Source organism: Cyanistes caeruleus, chromosome 1 (genome assembly GCF_971803275.1).
Source record: "Cyanistes caeruleus chromosome 1, bCyaCae1.hap1.1, whole genome shotgun sequence".
Classification (NCBI taxonomy): Eukaryota; Metazoa; Chordata; class Aves; order Passeriformes; family Paridae; genus Cyanistes; species Cyanistes caeruleus.
The window spans coordinates 32837344-32852969 of NC_141701.1; the positions used below are offsets into that span (position 1 = coordinate 32837344).

The 15626-nt window shown below is 42.1% G+C and overlaps 1 protein-coding gene and 1 long non-coding RNA gene across 32 annotated transcripts in view; one reads left to right on the forward strand and one right to left on the reverse strand.

The window, feature by feature from the left end:
* The window catches only part of KCNB2 (potassium voltage-gated channel subfamily B member 2), a 330276-nt gene that overhangs the window by 300685 nt on the left and 13965 nt on the right, over positions 1–15626 (reverse strand). The gene's annotated exons all lie outside the window — the stretch shown is intronic.
* Positions 5000–12536, forward strand: LOC147655419 (uncharacterized). The gene is made up of 2 exons (XR_015285768.1): positions 5000–5280; positions 9741–12536. It is a non-coding gene; the product is annotated as an uncharacterized LOC147655419 (long non-coding RNA).

Genomic DNA, 15626 nt, shown 5'->3' on the forward strand with positions numbered 1-15626 from the left:
TAAACCTCTGCTGGCTCAACTTGAGTCAATTCCTCTTGTCCAATTGCTTGCTGCATGGGAAAAGAGACCAACCTTCACCTGTCCAGATATGTTACATGTTAGGTACAGCCAAAAGTGTGATAATTTAAACTCACAGTTAGGAATTAATATGGGTAAATTCAACTGAAATGTGTCCTCTGGGTGTGAATATAATATCTGCAAACTGTGATGGGTGTATACCTGTACCCAGTATTCACCCACTTCCCTTAGTCTGTACACCTGTTCAGTTGGGGTACTGACAGTTCTGTAGGCACACCTTTTGTCTCTTTCAGGATTGTATATCAAATATTGCTCATAGTGAGGATGAATATTCCATTTCATTTCCTACTTCTCAGCAGTGCTGTCACTGTTTTCTCCTCAAGATGAATGGCAGTATGGTTCAGGCAATGACACCATCTCCCACCAAAACCAGATCATTCCCATGAGTTCCTGTTGAGAAGACTGGTTTGTGCCTCATCTGTGTGACACAAAACTTGGGACAAGAAATGACATGTGTGAGCTGGTAGTCTGAAACAAGATGGCAATACTTGCTGAAACCAAAGATCCAGTTGCCTGCCTTTCTAGCATCAGACACTTGCTGATAAGGATGAACTAGCAAAAATACTTTGCCCGTGTAAATTACAATTAGCTAGAACAATAAAATACATCCTTAGAAAAAAATCTGAAGTGCCCAGGTTTGAGTGAGGCTCTTTCCAGTGTATAGGAAGTAACTTGCTTCAAGCTGTCTAGTGTGCATATTGGTGTACTCCATGATATGCTGCTGCAACAAAGATAGAGACTCTACAAGTCTCCATCACTTTTTGACTTAGTCTTTTTCTTCAAAGAAATAGCCTTGCATTCTCCTTGTTCTGTTGTGTAAAACCATTTTGTTTTCCGCAACACACTGAAAATGCGGCTCTGTGAAACATTTCACAACAAAATGCTGTATGAAAAATTGTGTTGCAGAGGACTGGTAGGGGAGGACGTCCCCAAAATCAGCCAGGAATTATTTCAAACCCTTGAGGGCTATACAAATTAAGAAAAAAGAGGAATCTATATGAACAAAGTGGTGGTCCTTCTCACTGGTTAGATTTTTGTTTCGTAAGATGAAATGCCCATAAGCAGAGCACATAGCAAGAGAAAGGAAAGATGAGAAAATAACCTTAATCGAAGAAAGGTAGATTTTCCCTTAGGTTAATGCCCTTTTACCCTGCCCTGTAGGTGTAAGGAATCACTTAGGCTGCAACATGGTACGCATCAGCTGTAAACTGCCTTTCTTGTCTGACAAGGGGTCTCACTGTGAGCAGGAATTAGGCCCATGTAATGAACAGAGTACAGCAGTGTAGCAAACCTCACCCTGGGAGGTGAGAGATTTTGAGCTTTCTCTTTTTTAAGTGATTGAGAAGATAAAAAGAATGACACAGGAGCTGAGAAAATCTCTAATAACAAAAGTAATAGTACTGCTTAAAGGCAGAATTTTCTGAGCAGTAAAAAGATACTGGGTGGTGCCAAGGTGTAAATCCATATTGACACAGGCACTGCAAGAGAGATTCGTGTGAGCCAGGGCAGGGGCTGGTCCATGCAGTGCCCACTCAGGCACACCTGAACCTCTTAGGTAAAGATATTCACATCCTCATAGAAATGCATCAAGACACAGTAATCAAGCATCAAGTCACAGTAACCCCGAGAAAAGATGTTTCAAATGCTTGAATGCATCAGTGTTGTAGAGGTTATCCAGCTGAAACCAGGACACTCAAAAAAGCCTCAGTAATGGTAGGATTTGGTTTAGAAGTCAACACAGGAAGTAGTGAAAGTGATGAGAAGTAATGCATTTTATGTTGTTTCATAATTGGGAATAACAGCTTAAAAAGCAGGGCGAAGTTTAAAGCTATTCATTTCAGAAAGTTTTAGCACTGTTGTTAGAATTTATTTATCCAGAGAGGTGCCTGCAGTCCAAAAACTGACCAGCAGCAGGGAACAGGACTGTGAAAACCAGAAGGTTCAAACAGGCCAGTAACTTGGAGTAAGAAATAAAGGGAAAGGAACTGGGACTAACATTAGTGTGATCACATTAAAAAGGACAGAAAGCCCCAAGGTACCACTGGCCCATCTGAGTACAACCGTGCTGCTCACAGCAATGTCAAATTCAGCTGCATTCAGCCACATGGGATCAAGGAGAAGGAGAGATAAGAACATTTAAACTTTTAAGAGCAGAAAGTGTGCTTCTCAACTCAGTCCTGATGATAATCCCTGGAGCTGGCAATGTCCATGGGAATGATTCAGCAAGGCAGCATGGAAGTGATGCCGTGAGAGATAGCCATAATGTACCTCAGAGTCACTTCTCATCGCCTCAGCTGACTCACTTCCTGCCGATTCAGATTTTAACATTTCTTGGCATATCTGCCTGGTCTGTGAGGTAATTACAATTGCCTTAAGTGGCTGCAAGTAATCATGGTTAAAAGCTGGCAATGTGACTGCCACCCCAGGCAGAGCAGTCCATGGGCAGAGGGGCACCTCTCCCCTGAGCTGCGTGGAGCAGGCTGGAGTCTGGCACTCCAAACACCACCTGAGAGAGACGTCTCCTCTTGTTGGATTTTAGCTGTGGTGGTGTCAATATGCAACAGAAGGAAAGGTGGCAGCTTGCACCTCAGATGGCTCCAGGGAGTCTGTAGGGTGCTCTGAATGTGCTTGCCTCATTTAGTTTTGAGGAGAGGTAGGATTAGTTTCAAATCTGTATCTGGTCTAAGTTTGGACCCTAACTATTTCTCCCTGAAGAAAGCTGGCTGATAGTCCTGTAAAATGTTTTGTGGACAAGTTTCACGCACAAAGGAAAAGTTAGGGAGTCTGCATCACTTCAGTCTTTAACCTTAACCCAAAAACTTCAATAATTAATGGAGCTGGACTTATTTAATTTCATTAGATTTTATTCCCTTTCTATTTACAGTAAAACTTTCTCTTTGAGTATGTAAAAAAGAAACTCCTCTTATTTCATGTTTCTTCATAAATATATAAAACTAGCCAAAAGATTTCTCTATTCTCTTCATTCCGTCATCTGATTCAAATAAATCATATTTTGCTTTGAAAAGTTCTTTAACATTTTGCAATATAAGCAAATGAGTACTGGGGATATAAAAATATACATGCTCTGGGGATAAAAAAAAATATATGCTACAATTATGTCAGATAAAGCAGAGACAGACAACCACAATCAGAAGCATGCACATTTACCCTCCCACCCACCAAAGAAGTGGGGTCTCACAGCAGGACAGAGAGACAAAACTGAGGCTGGTACAACCACAAAAAACACTTGGAGAAGTGAAATAAAGTGTTTCCCGCATAAACTTCTTACAGGAAGGTAGGGCAGAAATATGCATTTCTAAATACTGTAAAAGGAGCTTAGAAAGTGAATGTGACAGCTGAAATCTACCTCTGCTGCCTCCAAGACACAACATCAGCTGTGGCCTGAAGCTGGGAAGTCTCCCATGACGTGGGGGATTATCCTGATTGTTGCTTCACAGCAGCTGAGGTGGATCTGTGAAGTCTCCTCAGGCTGAGATCAGTTGTGTGGTAGATGTTGTCACACAGAGAGGTCAGGCACAGGTGGCACAGAGGATGCCACATCTGAGTCCCTCTTCCTGGCCATGGCACACCCTGAGGTGCACAATCTCACTTTCTCCAGAAAGCATGAGCAAATAAGCATACACTGTTAAAATAGCTTTTTTCTTACTTGTGAAATCTATAGATATGAACAGAGAGCTTACGTAAAAACAGCGTGGAGTAGTGAGTGTCAGAGGAGCAGGAGGAGCTGCAAATAAAAAGCATATCTGACCCAACCAGGGGGCTGCAGGCAATTATGGCAGATCTTAAAGGAGGGGAGAAAAGGTGGGAGGTGCTCTATTGACACGAGCTCAGAGGTCACCTGGGACCTCTGGGTTTGGGACAGCCAAGTCACCAGTAATATAAAGCTTCTTAAATTTCACTGGTGAAAGAAAAGGCAGGGGGTGCTGGGGGAATTAAGGATGGAGCCAGGAGCCCGCAACAAGGGCTGTGGGTCGCAAGGGAGTTTTGTTTGTTTTCCAGAAGAGATAAAAGCATCATCCACTTATCTGCACAAACACAACAATGCACCAATTATTCCTGCAGAACTCATAAAACATGAATTAATGACTCTAAATGAAACAATGGAATCCGGGTTTCAGCATGGATATTTTCTGATGTAAAAGCCTGCTTTTTAATGTCTAAAATTCTAACTTACACAATAGCCTTTAAATAAAGACTGAATAATAGGCAAAGAGTTGAATTTTGGGACAAAGGAATAATACACATCTAGGCCTGTGGACTCTTTTTTCCTAGACTTTAAGAAAAGAGAGGCTGAAGAAAATAGAAATGAACATCACAGAACACAGAATGGCTGGTGTAGGAAGGTACCTCTGGAGATCATCCAGCCCAACACCCCTGCCAAAATAGATTCACCTGGAGCAGGTTGCACACAATCTCATCCAGACAACTTTTGAATCTCTCCAGAAAAGAGGACCCCACAATGTCTAGACAGTCTGTTCCAGTGCTCTGTCACCCTCAGAGATTCTAAGGTTTTCCTTATACTGAGTTAGAGCTTCCTACATCTTAGTCTGGGCCTGTCACCCCTTGTCCTGGCCCTGGGCACCACTGAAGAGTCTGGCTATTAAGATAAATATTTGTACACATTGGTAAGATCCCCTCTCAGTCTTCTTTCTCCAGGCTAAGCAGGATGAGTTTCCTCAGCCTGTCTTCATGAGAGAGATGCTCCAGCTCCCTAATCACCTTTGTAGCTGTCTGCTAAACCTGCTCTGGTAGTTTTCTTTCTTGTACTGGGGAGCCCAGAGTTGGACACAGGATCCCAGATGCAGCCTGAATGCCACATTGTGTGATGTGATTGATTGAGTGTTCAATCATCACATCAATTGTGATGTGATTGATTGAGGACCTGAGCCTCACCCAGCACAGGCAACCTGCTCTGAGCCCTGTCCCATGCCTTCCATCTGTTTACCTGCACACCAGGAGTGGAACATGTAGCTGCTCTGCTGTTTTACTCCAATGAAACTGAGAGCCTAAAGGGTTTACTTCAGATCCCCGTGGTTTTTAGTTATAAGAGGTGCTTTTTGCAGTGAGTCTTCCCTACTTTGCTGCCACATGTAAGCTTCACGTTGCCTAGGAATTTAGGAAGTACTTGAAGGTCCTTCTGATGGCAGGTGACAATCCCAGTCCCTTCTGGGGGACACACAGGTACTTGCACCTTAGTTAAGATATTGCCTTCTCAGCCTGAAAAGCTTTAGAAACACTGGAGAAGTTCATGCAAACTTTCCAGCAAATTATGCCAGATTTCACAGTATGTGTGGGATGTCTGAATACATCCAGAGGAGAACTACCACTGACATTTTACTCTGTGCTACACAATCCCCAACAGGACCGTTCTAATATGAAGAAGTAGCAAACCTGCACTTCAGTCAAAGCATGAGTAGAGCATATAGTCCCTTGCTGCTCAAAATACTTCAGGTTACTGTTCACTGTCACCACCTCCATGCTAGCACAGAATTTTCCTCTCAGCTTCTATCAGCAAGATCAGGTGAGCAAGTGCATGCAGAAGTCACAGGGATGTGAAGCACAAGCACTGCTGCACTGGGCTCCCCTCAGACCCCCCATCTCCATTTGTGGGGTGCACTAAACAACCAGCAGCCAGTTTGGAAAACCAAACAGGTGCTGCAGCATGAGTTATATATTCCAGGACAAAAATAACCTTCCAAAGCAGTGGTGGCCTGGGTGGCCACCCTAATCAGTTAGACTCTTCTAATCTTTTGTAGAAACTGAGCTTTTCCCACCTGGCTTTCACTGGTTCAGTAGCCTGCACTCTTTCTTTAATGCAACCTCAGAACTTTTATAAGAATATCTACTACTGTGGTAACCTTGTAAAAATAAGAGGATATTTTTTAAGATCACCTTCTGTACCAGAACCAGCAAGGCAAGGCAAGGCAGTGACTGGCAAGACATGTGTAGCAGGTGTCACAAGTACTGTAATGTGTGTGGGCTTTCCCAAACTGAAGCCATACGATGTTTTCTGAGAGGCTTTCAGGGTTGCAGAGCCTTGTGGATGCCCTTTCTGTAAAGCCACAACTTGAATTTTTAACACAGCTTGCAACCATGGAAGTGGAGGGATGGTGTAGCTGCCTCAGACAGTGGGTTTGAGTGATTCTTCGTTCCCACATTCAAATTTTGCTGTTAGGCTAACTAACAACTGCACAGAAGTGACAGCATAATAATGACCATGAGAGAAAGTCCCACAGACCATTGAAAATAAAGTTACATTTTTACTTCAGAGAGCTTGAAGTCAGCTTCCAGAGGAGGCTCAATGCAGGCAGCAAACTGAAGAGGATTCAAGCATAGTTAATAAAATGGGTTGATTAAAGGAAAGCAAGTCCCAGTGGAGAAGGAGAGAAAAATAGAAAACACTAGCTTGTTCCTCATAATTCCTAAATTAATTCAGTTGTCATTGCAGATCTTGATTTCTTTCTTATTCTGTCCCTGGACAAAGCTCCAGGTTGTCCGAAGGTTCCCTTGTCCCTGCACAGAGCAGTGACACCCATAACAGAGCCTTGCTCTGCTCACAGGGAACCTCAGCACTAATGTTCAGTGACAGAAGGATAAAGCAGGCTCCATGGCATCCAATTTACCAGGTTTTGTGCAGGTGCAGCAGGGCTGGGTAAGCAATCAGCTGATTGTGGACTGAGCTGGTGATTGGGCTGTCAGGCCTCTTCCCACCCCTGCTGCATCAGACCATTGCAGTCCTTGCTAACTATGGAAACTGACCCTTAATAAATTGTCCTCTCTCTTGTAAATGTATCCTGATCACAGATTTTCCTGCTGGGGTTGTGCATGACCTGGCCAAACATAAGCTGTCTGTAGCCAGATCTCCCACACACACACACCAATTTGGTGTGGCAATCTCTGGGAGCAGCTAAAACAAATTTAATTATTCCTCTGTTTCTGGGGCTGAAAGCCATAGCCATTTTTTATTTCCTAGAAGTGACAGAATTTATGTTTGCTATTTTTTTTTCCTTTTTCCCACTAAAAAAACGTTGGTCTCTTTATATAAGGATTTCACCAAATGCAATAAAAGATCCCCTTATTGTAACCCACAAGACAATACCACTAACCCTGGGATGTTCTTCTCTCCATCTCAATATTCAGTAGAAATATAAATTGGATATCTGATAGACAAGACAGTAGGATTAGACTCTTACTTCCTGTGCAAAATGAAGAATTAACTCTGGGTTTTGCTTAGTCAGGATACACAGATTGTATGGTTAAGTGACAATTTAGCAGCCTGAAAGATGCCTCCCTGTACAGCCTGAGGAAGGTGGCATTGCTCAGTTTGTACTCTCCTCCCCAAAACAATGAGTGGAGATCCAAAGGTAGGGCACAAGGCCAGCTCTCTGGAGTGCTGTCTTAAGCCTTTGCTGCTCCAGCCAATGTTTTAGCATGATTGTATCAGGGAAACCAGATAGAGAAAACTCTTTTGCTCTTCCTGCCAGCTGTCAGTTAACCTCTGAGGCCTTTGGATTAGCAATATAGTAAGGTTGTGTGCCTTGTACATTTTTTGCTGACTTCCAAGTTGCTCTGTAATGCTTTTTTCTGGGAAAATGGTCAGTGAGGAGTGACTTTAGGGGAATTGCAGTTTGATGGATGTGGGAGGTTCACATGTTTGGAAAGAAATGTCCTATTTTTCTTCTGATCACTCTTTGTATACACGCCCAGACATGTGGCTATGGGCCCACTTAGAGCTAATGAATGAATACATTTAGGGCTCTGGGTGTTTCTAAGGGAAATTTAACCTGCTCAAACACTCACTATAGAGTTGTAGCACCAAGAGGTTTGCTAGACACACTTTTGTAGCAAAAGCAACAGGGAAGAGCTGGAGTTTTCCCTCTTCATTACCAGCTCCAAGTCCTGTCCCTGGCATTCATGTTAGATTCAGAAGAGAGTGTCAGCATTAGCAGACCAGCTGCCAGGAGCCATCAGTGGCTCTGCCGGGCATCCTTCATTCCTTCTTTCCTCCTGGGTCTCTCCAGCTGCCCTCTGATGCTCACTCAGTGCTGGACATTAGCCCTGCTCTCCCCTCTCCCCTGCCCTGAAGGACGCTGTCCCAAGGCGTGTCACCCTGCCCTCCTCTGTCTTCATCAGAGAGCCCAGGGAGCAATTAAAATGCTGTTGTAAATCATAGTTATTAGCCAAGTGACTCACTGTACAGCACTGAGAAGGAATCTCCGATCTCATGAGTGCTGGGTGTCTCTTACAGAGAGGGTTGGGGTGTTGATGAGCCTTTATGGTATCCTTATCTTGCATTTCCAACAGCAAAATCCAACCTGTGTTTTAGTTGTGCTGTTTATATATCTAATCAAAGTGGGCCAGGAAATGGGGAAGACAGCACCAGGGCTGCCTGAGAAACATAATATTTGTCAGAGAGCATTAACTCTGCCTCCCTCTCTCAGGGAATGATAGATGAAGTGTGCCTGAAACTCTGTTTAGATTATGTGAAGTAATGCACTGGTGGTTACATTCATCCCAAGCAAATCGTTTTCACTCACTTGAGCTGCCTCACAGAATTTTCCAATAACACTTTAAGCAGCCTTAAACAAAATGAAGTCCTCACGGGTCACTCACGTGGGAGTTCCTCCTGGAGCCCACTTGCACACAAACAGGTTCAGAGGGCTCCCCACTGAAAATAGAAGTGGGTCCCAGGCTAAAGCCTGCATCAGCACTGGGACCAAAGTTTGAGAGGTGCCAAGGCTGGTGTCCATGTCCACTGAGCAGTATTTAATCTGGTTCCAGCAACAGAAAGCCTGACATTAAAGAAACCACAGCAGCTCTTTATGAAGGACAGGATGACCTTCATGAAGGCCCTGAAAACTTTCTGGATGCCTGTGGCCCCTGTGTCAGGGCAGTCACGCTCTCTCTGCTGGGAGCTGTTCCTCCCCTGAGTGGCATCGTCCTCAGGTAATGTTCAGTGTGTTTCCTGGGCCCCTCTGTTCAGGGACCATGCCTTCACGTGGCCCTGCCAGCCCTGCAGCTCCATGAGCTCTTGGGAAAGAAGAACAAGCCAACATGGTAGCACAGGGAGCCTGTGCCAGCACCAGCAAAGTGGGCTCTGGAAGGACCAGAGCCAGCCTCGAGAACCATTCCTGCTCCTCCACAAGAGGAAGTACAAGGGTTGCTCTAAAACTCAGCATGACTCTTCCCAAAGCCCAGGGAATCTTACTAGAGATAATTACTGCTTGCTCAATTTAATAATTACACAGGGATATATTTCATTTGCACTCAGTGCCAGTTTTAAGATGAAGTAAATATACTTGCTTAAGTTTAATATTTTTTAGGGAGGAGTGCTATAATTTCCAGGGGAGGAATGCAATTAGATGAAGCCTAACAGTGTTTCTTCTAGCCTGCATATTTTTGAAGTGTTTTGCCTTCATCTTCTTTTAAAAGGAGCTTTTGTAATATCAGCTCCTGCTTTCATATGTGCTGTGGCCCCTGCAATTAAGAGTTCTGGGGATTAACTAAAAAGTCCCATTTAAGACTTTTTAGAAAATACTTTGAACGAGAGGGGGAAACCACTTAAGTCAGCTGCTTCTGTGCATGTCTTTTTGTGCTATGAAATATGACTTCAAAGAAAACCCTTCTGTTTCCATTTCAAGGTCTTTTTGTAAGGCAAGGAAGATAGGCAACCAGCACTGGAATGCTGCCGCTGGGAGATTTATTGGAGGTCTTGAAGGGCTCAGTAGACTGGGAAGGTAATTTTTGTATCCTACTGCACTCAAGACTGATTTAATTTTGTGTCAGTTCTGGAACTGCAACCAGAATATGAGCTGTGAGTTTATAAATTGCTCCTCCGAGTGCCTGACCTTGCAGGGGAGGAGAACCTAGAAGGAGTTAGAAGATAAAGAGATCTTGCACAGCCAATCAAGCACATTTCAGTGGGTTGGTGGACCTCTTGCTTGTGCCTCATTTCACTCTCAAGCACTCTGGCTTTGACAGGATGCCAATCTCCTTGACAGCATCCAGGCTGCAAGGGCTCCACTGTCCATCAGGGTACATCTGACACACGGATCAGACTTTTCTGAACAGAGGGCACTACTGATGCAACCAACCACACATATAACAATCACTATTAGGAGTTTGGTGTTTTGTTTTTTTAATCTTAGTATTATAATATGTATAAATCTTTACCTGGACAGTTAAAGATTCAAAGAAAATATTTAAGGGCAGCAAATTTCATACAAAGAGGAGGAAATACAAGATGTTAACTGGTCGATTAGATTTGGGAATATTGTCTAAAGAAGAATGTCAGAAGTTCCATCATATGAGTGATTAAAAAATACATCAGACAAAGATTTGGGGAATGCATTTCAAAAAGCAGTGTTCTGTTGGGAAAAGTTAAAGAGAAAATTACTTAATAACACTGTAGGATTTTTCATTGTTCAGTTCCAGCTCAAAAATCTGTGATTCAAGTTATGAAAAGTGTAAAATCTATGATGTCCCATTGGAAGCTAAGTTTCATTTCCCCAAAAAAAAATTATTAGAATAGATTGTGCTTTTTTTATATTAAATCATTGTCGTTCAAAAAATATGAAGCACAGGATGACTGCCTTTGAAAATAACTTCAATAACCTGTGATTCATATAAATTTTACACTGTAGTTGCCACAATTTTTGATTTCTCTACAACTGATCTTCTCTGAAACAAGTAGAGTGGGGTTTAAATAACACCCCACATACAAAAATAACAGTCCTATTAGCACCATGACACGGCAGATCCTCCATGTGGAGGATGTATGGCACAGGACAGGGACCATCAGCTGAGAGCTCCTGAGCTGTGGCTGGCTGACTGGTCACATGCTGCTGAATCCTATCATGATTTCCATCTGATATTTTTGCCAAAAGAAAGCTAAATTATGCTGCAAACGTTGCCTGAATATCAGCTTACTGTGTAAGCACTCATTGCTGCACCAGGAGTGCTGTGAAATCAGTAATGGAAAGCCAAGTGGTCCATAAACGATGTCGGTGAGATCGAGAAAAAACAAAATCCCCCTGCTACATATCAAATCAACAAAGCCTTTCTGTACTATATGCAGTTCATTTATAAATGTCATGTGCTATTAGCAGCAGTAGAGCTGTTAGGGAAATACATTTTCTGCCCTTATATTTGCTGCCTTGTCCATTTCAGCGGTCACTTCACAGTTTTATCTTTTGAAGGAGTTATCTCAAGACCTGGTGGGAGGGAGACCATGTATCACCTTCTGATTCCCCCATATCTTTTTCATTTACCACCAGAGACAAAGAACAATTGGCACAAAGTTTTCCAGGGAGAAATGTCTCCAGCATTGAGATATGTCACTGAAGCGGGAAATTCCTTAGAGAAGTGACAAAAAATGCAGTACACTCTGCATATTCTTCATCTTTATAGGATCATCAGACACTGTACATCTGTGACTATAGAAATGTGCTAGTCTTCCATACTCTCCTTCCTCTTTCTGTTCTCCGTGTTTTTGATTTTTGTCATCTCTTATTGTTCCATCACTTTTGGGATTTTTGGGTGTAGGTAGGAATGGGTTATTCTTTGTAACTGATCTATTGCAACACTAGTGCAAGAGTCTGGTGATGTCCAGAGCCAGAACTGTGAAAAGTTTCTCAGTGTGCAAATCTCACATGAGATAGCTTGTCTGATGTCATCTTGGAATCCTTTGATTTAATTTACTTTATTCCCACTGGCACTGGGAACTCCAGGTCACGCAACACGCTGTAGAAAATGTCTGACACGGTGGTTGGTTGACTTCAGTGGTATCTAACAATGGAAACATCAAATGGAAATTACACTTTTTTTTTTTCTTCACATGGGGTTGGGTGCCATGCTTCTCACAGCCACAATGTGATGATCATACCCTCTGCACTTGATTGTGGCGACATTTTCTATTTCATTTTCAAAAGACTGTGGAAGATAGTAGAACTCAAAGGACCACTATTCTCCTTTAAGTTGGAAGCTGATATGTCAAGTATTCAGTAGGGCTAATTGAAATCCTAACTGAAAAATCTCAACTCAAAAAAAACTTGAAAAAGCAAATATTGTCAACAAGAATCCATAAATAAAGTTTTTGTTATGTGCATGCCTATGTTTGCTAGACATACCTGTTATAGTTGAGAAGTGCAAAGACAGAGGCCACTGAAAACTCTGTAGGGACTATGTCAAAGGAGATGACACAAAGCCTAAAGCTTTATTGTTACAGTTGAGTTATTGATGCCATTTTGCTTGGCTGGAGACAAGCTCTCTTCCTCAGCAAGCTAAACAGAAATGGTCACATCTCCACAGAGGACTGAGATCCAGTCCCATTTAGGCTTCAGGCTCCTGTTTCCATGACAAGTACTTAATTCCAGGTGCTGACTTCAGCTGTCTTCTCATTTATGAGTGTTATGTGGTCATGTTATAAACCAAGAAAATATAGTTACAAAAGAAATATCAGAGAAAGAAACATGACATCACCTGGCACATGTTTAGCATTTCCCCCCACATTCCATCCCCTTTTGAATCATCTATAAGAGATCAAGGGATGCAATGCAGCTCTGAAAGGCCATGTCTGTCCAGGTAGAGCTCACCTTCATTAGGACCCTTCAGGAGAGAGTTGTAAGTCACCTTCAGAGGACACCAGAGGGTCAAACTATAAGCATACATGATTCTGGTGAGATGGAGCTACATCTCCATGGCTTCAAGTGTTGATTTTGATTTGTCCTCACTGAGAACAATCCCCCTGCACACCCCGCCCCCCCCCCCCCCCCAAGAAAAAGAAATAAAACCACTGCCATATTCCTTTGAGAGAAGGGAGAGGGGCAGAGAGGAAAAGCAGTACTGTCAAGCTCAGTCTCCCCTTAATGGGGTTTATCAATACATGAGAAAATCACCAACAGGATTTAAAAGCTGCTGCGTCGCAACAGCAGCTTTAAGGGTATTTTGTGGATGCTCAGTGTTCAGATATTTCCTTTTGGTGAGATTATTAATGACATGTTCTGAATGAAAGTGTCAGGCATAAATTTAGCTTGGAAAAATGTTGTCTTTGCTAGGTTTGTAGAGCTCTGAACCATTGCAGAAAATTGTCTACAGTTAGCAGCCAAATGAAATCTCCAGGCTGTGTCTGCACTAGCTGTCTGTGCATGACTCTGATGTCTACTTTCTGCCTGCCCATACTCACGCTTATTCCACAAAAGTGAAATATTTTTCCACTGTCTACCTACAGCATCTGCTACTGGCACATTGTCAAAGTAGTAGCTGCTGCATACTCAGCTCTGCAAACACATGTCTCTTTTGAAAAAGGCTGTTGCGACGTTAGCTGGACTGTCGATGTGAAAGCTGAATTAACACTTCCATTAATACTTAGAACTGTCATGCTTAAGAGAACATCCTGAGATAATGTTTTTACATTCAGCAAAACTAAAAATCACGATGTTTAAACTGAGATATAACTTGATGTTAAGTAAGTAATGTTTTTTTGTCTGAATGGAAGCTCAGCAAACTTCACTTTGTAGAAGTGGCTCTGATGTTATCATTAAACATTGTCTAGCACTGATTTTACTCACCTTGCATATGTGTACTTTATGTTCAGATGTGTTCTTAGGAGAAATATGCCTCTTGGGATATCTTGTATTTATAATAGTAGCAGAATTGAGGAATGCTCTATGCACTGACAGCTCACCAAGGCTTATGCAGAGATAAACATATTGAAATAAAGCTACTTCTGTGGCCACAGATTGGAAGATCTTTTCCATTTTTATTCTTGGCTTTTCACAGTATGATTCATGCACTGTGTCTCTTGTGTGAGCAATTTGCAATGTGGAGTTACACACACGCAAAGAAGAAGAAACCTGTCTTACGGGATTTTATGGAAGAACAAAACAACTTGTCATTTTGTTATTACAGGTCCCCCAATTCACCAGCTACTTAATGTTTCTCTTTTTCCCCCCCAATCTAATTTCTCAGGTGTAACCTAGGATGTTTGACAAAAAGTGTGTTCTGGAAAAAAAAAAAAAGTTATTAAGTCCTTGAAAAATCTTTCTTTTGGCTCTGTGGCATTACTATTTCAGTTTCACATATATGTTTTTCTTCCCAAATTCAGCAAAAATGTTACATGATATTCTGGTTGGTTTTCCCTCTTGGCAGTTACAAGGAACTTTCACAAGTGGTTCTGATAAGTATTAAGTATTTTTGTTAAAATGAATCATGTCAACTATCTAAAGAGCTAAAAAGCAGACTTAAATAAATATTTTGGGCAAATGAGGGAAAACATTTTGAAAGTCCTCCTTGTATTTTCCTGGTATCTGATACATTATGACTTGTCCATGAGCAAGCTGAAAATCTTTTAGTTGTTCCTAGCTGAATCCTATTTTGCTTTACCACTTTTCCCAGTTGTTTATTCAAAACTATAAGTGATCCTTGGATATTTTGCTAAACTGTTATTCAGTCAGAGGATGAAAAGTCTGAGGAATACCATGGGATTATTATAACAGTATAATTAGCTGCGGACAGCTCTCTTCTCAGCAGCTTTGAAAAGCTCTTCTATCCATCTCACTTACCCAAGTAATTAATTAAACACAGCTGCAGACTAGAACAACTGTTGCAAACAAAAAAAAAAAAAAGTATTTTCCATTTTCTTTTCCTGCTCACTTCTAGGCAATAGCAGAAGAGGAAGCCATGTAGGGGCAGTTAGGACAATTAGGGACCGTCTGCTTTGCTCCATTGATTGAAATCCTGTTATGGGGGAGAGAGGGGCAAAAGCATCTGTGGAACACAGCTGTTGCTGTGGCCAATTCATCCCTGAAACAGGGGCAAATCTTTTAAAATCACATGACTTTGTCCTGGAAATGACCCAAGGAGGAAAAGTCCTGAGCTTCCTTGCCAAAACTCCCATGTCATGTCTTTTTTACACAGTGTTAGAAGTAAAGTACATAAGTGAGAAAAATGGAATAACTGAAGCAGTCTGAGTTTGGAAGGGAACTGGCAGAAAGCTGGAGCAGGTGATTTAAATATTTTCAAATGTTCCTGGAAGCCAGTAGTGCTAAAAAAAAGTAATACTGGAAATGGTGCTGTTTTCCCAACTGCTATATGTGGCAAGCTTGAAGATGCAGGGGTCTTACAAGGAATGCTTTTGGGATAACTAAAATAATCCATAGAAGAAAGTGACTTTGGAAAGGTGCATTTTCTGTCCAAGAAGTGATCTATCAGACCAAATGACTGAACATTGTATGTCAGAGTTACACAATAAAGGTATCATGGAATGTGAAGTGTAGAGCTGAGCTAACAGGCAAGCTGAGCAATAGTGGGCAGCCCTGTTATTCTTTCCTTTTAATGGCATCTACCAGCCAAACACAGCAAGGACCGCAAAGGGACAGTAGCCAGTGTTACCTGGTTCCTGGAACAAGAAGAAGCCACGGATGTAAAGGCTTGAAGAGTAAATGATATAGCAACTTCGTGCTTTCCCAACAGAAAATTTAGAGAAGCACAAGAAGAAAGGGTTTGTTTTTCCAATGGCTTTTGTGGAT